Genomic DNA, 3,844 nt, shown 5'->3' with positions numbered 1-3,844 from the left:
TATTTTTTTTTTCGAAATTGTTATTTTTATTTTTTATTTTTAGTTTGTCCTGTAAGCGAAATTATAATCAAACAAGATTGATCGCGATCTCGAAAATGTTTTTAATAAATTAATGGAAACGAATGATGAAGAAATCATTGCGGTTGTTGTTAATAAAATAACATTCTCTCTCTCTCTCTTTTTTTTTATTCCTTTTACTTTTCAAAATTAGATTAAAAAAAAAGACCTGATAGATTATTAAAAATGGCTGCTACAGATAATAGGTTTGGATTAAATAGATTCTAGGATTCTTTGTATTCGTGAGCATTAAGGCGTTAATGGATAAGTTGAAAAATCGATACTAAATGTATAATTATTTACAGAAATTATTCACGAAAAATATATATAAATTCATTGTAAAGTAATAAAGATTAGTTTACGAACTATTAATTTTTCCTACGTAGATAAGTCAAGTTATTTTCTAGATAACACTTCATTCCTTATTATGTTAATGTAGACTATATTTGTATTGTTTTATTTTTATGTAATGCAATCGATTTTATTTATCCTAATTTTTTTTTTTTAGGAATATCTTCTTTCCTCTTCCTCCTCCTCCTCCTCCTCCTCTCTCCCCTTTAAAAAAAGAAAAGAAAAGAAAAAATTTAAATTGAAAATTCTGTATTTTAATTGATTTAGAGTAAACAGTTAATTATAAAATTTCGAATTAAATTGTTTTACATGCATTTTTTTCTTTCCTTTTATTATTATATTGCTATTTGCAAACACAAATTTCAATTAGAATGATTCAATGTGTTTATTTCGTTGGTGTTTTTAAACCATAAAAATTAATATTATAACCACAAATTTTTAACTTTTTGACTGTTAAAAACTCGTGTAATCTAAACTTGAAAAATTCACGAGTTGATTAATTAAATGCCTTTTTAATAAAACAAATAGAAATCTGTAAAATTTCCCTCGTTTTCTACCGTTTAGACTGTATATAAAAGGTATATTTGATACAAATCCCATTATATTCTTCTTATTCCTGTTTATAATATCTTATAGTTTTTAATTTATATAACTTGCTGCAGTTTATACAATGTTAATCTATAAGTTCAATTAGATTTACTCATTTGTTTTTACATAAAATAGAGCAAATATGTGTATATAAAGAGAAACGTTTGTTTACTGTAAAAAAGTTTTTTAAAAGGTCTTACTTAATTGTTTTATAAAATAAATTATTTTCAGCAATAAAATATCAGAGTAAGAGTTTTTTTTTTCTTCTTCTTCTTCTTCTTATGCCTAAATTTCTGAAGGCTTCCTGTAAATAAATACGCTGGTGTGTCGGTTCCACACTCTCTCTTACATAATAATACCCGGAATGGATGGAGTGGATTATTTTTACTTTATGCTTTCACCTGTAACTACATTCCCACCGTGCAGCAAGGGTGCGGTAAAGTGCCCTTCGCGCATTTGCACTCAACATGAGAATGAAAGGGGAAAAACCTGCCCTAATATTGCTGGAGAACGGGTTTTCGGCAATCCTCAGACAAGCTACGTCTCCCTCCGCATCTGTAGATGGCGACGTCTGGCCGGCAACAGCGACATCTAACGGATAATACTCCCATCTGCGAACTGCAACACTCTTAAGGATGCAGATGCTCGGGTTAACCATTAACTATCGGGCGCCTTGGCGTGCCAAAACCACGAAATAATCGAATGGCGGAGCGGCACCTTACCCAATCGACTGTACCGCTTTATAATCCCGACAGGTGGCGCGGTGGCGACGGAGATGCGCACGTCCCGTCTTCGCCAGTTTCGGGCTCGCCGCGCCCGTCGGGTCAAAGGTGGCGCAAGATGGAGCGGGTGTGGTGTAGGTACTTTGACCTCCTGGCCATCGGGATCTTACGCGCTAGCTACGATCTCGACTCCGCCGCCATTGGTTAATACGCACGTGACGTCATCGGCTTTTACTAGGATATTTGTAGATATCCCACACGTGCGTCTTTTCCTATCGCCTAAGGAACGCTGTAGGGTAAACTACAATATTTGCCGACTTTCCACCTGCACCCGGTGACCTGCGGGGTGTGGCCTGTGCACGTGCATTGCCGACTATTTAAGGATGTGACACATTGCCAACCTCACTTACAGCAGCCGACCCTCTCTACTGACCGCACGAGGCGCTGTCTCGCCTCTCTCAACCATACACACCCCTCGTGTTGATAGTGTAGCGATGCTCGCCACTTGGAAGCTGACTTTATATTGTTTCTGTGTCCTGATAGTAGCTGCCAGGAGTCGGGATGCAGCTAGGAACAGGGGGAAGCCTCCCCTCATCGAGGAACCCAGCAAGAAAAGTAAAAATCGACCGACACGTAAGTAAATCCTATCTTATCCCTAATTTTTTTTTTAATTCGCCAAAAAATCCAACGGCCCGTCTTTTTAAACATATGGTGTAAAATTTCGAATTATCCGAATATTTTCCTCTAGTAACGTGACCGAAAAATGACTTTTACGAATATTCCGTCGTAATATTACGGAAATTCAATCGGTGTCTATCGCGTTGCATCCTTTCTCAACGTTAGATCGTATGTCGTCGACCATTTATCGGTTATCGCGGCAAAGAGTGTCAAGGGATATGGAATACACCCTCTTAGTTTTTATAAACACTTGGAGATCCNAGAAAATGAAAGTTTTTTTCTTTTCTTTCTTTCTTTTTGGATGGAAATACATCTTTTAACAATAGGAACACTAACAAAAATGGCGAAAAAGTTACGGTTTTTATTTTATCCAACTCTCACTTGTCCGGTGTGTAAACATTTAGATAGAAGTTATTTCATTTTGAGGAAGACTAGAGAGAGAGAAAAAAGGGACCAAAAAATTGCAACGTTACACAAAAGCACTTATTCTGGAATGTAGACAGGTGTATCGGATTGTCGCGTGCATCGCGCCGAAGTACAGTACTACAACGCGACGGATTGAACGGCCGCTCGTATGACGTCACCTACCGAACCGTACAGTGTACGTGCGAATTGCGAAAACGGCGGGAAAAAACGGTGGAAAGAACTGCGTGTGATCGACGGTTTGTAGATCCCTGGATGTCAATAGTATTGACAAGCGGACGTCACCGTCCTTATTAGCATCTTACGGAGGAAGCGATACGTCAATAAATTTAATGCAGTTAATAACGCAACAAAAGCGGGATGAACAATCGAGAAAATCGAAATTCCTCTCGAATTTTTCTTTTTATTTTCCTGGTTTTATAATTAATCAAGAACGATCACAACCCTAACAAAGCTATTAAAGCAAAAAAGCATTTTAGCTTATCCTAATCCTAATAAAGATACTAAAAACGTTCTAGTTTAACCTTGAGACAGTTTTATTACATGCACATATAGAAGTTGAAAAATACCTCTACCTTTCTCATTAATTTCCTTTTTTTTTTTTACTTGTTTTTTGGTTGACTTTCCCCCCTATTCAGAGTATATATTACTATAGGATAATTTTACAAATCGGTTAAACTATTTCTAAAAGGATCGAGAAGTAGATTAAAAAAATACATATATAATGATTTAAGAATTGTAAAAATGTTATTATTATGTATTGTTTAGATAACAATACCAATAATAATTTTTTAACTTTAAAAAGAAATTTTTTTTAATTGTAATTTAATTAAATTTTTTTAAAAAAAAAAAGCTATTTACCAAATCGACCCATGACAAAAAAATTTTTTTCCCTATNTATTATTATGTATTGTTTAGATAACAATACCAATAATAATTTTTTAACTTTAAAAAGAAATTTTTTTTTAATTGTAATTTAATTAAATTTTTTTTTAAAAAAAAAGCTATTTACCAAATCGACCCAT

The 3,844-nt window shown here is 34.6% G+C and overlaps 1 long non-coding RNA gene across 1 annotated transcript in view; it reads right to left on the bottom strand.

Annotated features, from left to right (window-relative positions):
* Nucleotides 1–566, bottom strand: part of LOC111640159 — a 3,968-nt gene extending 3,402 nt beyond the window's left edge. The window contains exons 1-2 of the long non-coding RNA XR_002759230.1: nt 424–566; nt 227–340 (exon numbers count right to left, since the gene is read on the bottom strand). This is a non-coding gene — a long non-coding RNA (uncharacterized LOC111640159). The remainder of the gene's footprint in view (nt 1–226; nt 341–423) is intronic.
* Nucleotides 567–3,844: the final 3,278 nt, after the last annotated feature.

This window comes from Centruroides sculpturatus, unplaced genomic scaffold (genome assembly GCF_000671375.1).
Source record: "Centruroides sculpturatus isolate CEXI.00-Female unplaced genomic scaffold, Cexi_2.0 scaffold1400, whole genome shotgun sequence".
Classification (NCBI taxonomy): domain Eukaryota; kingdom Metazoa; phylum Arthropoda; class Arachnida; order Scorpiones; family Buthidae; genus Centruroides; species Centruroides sculpturatus.
Note: the sequence above shows the minus strand (reverse complement) of the source record. Positions and strands in the feature narration are given on the sequence as shown.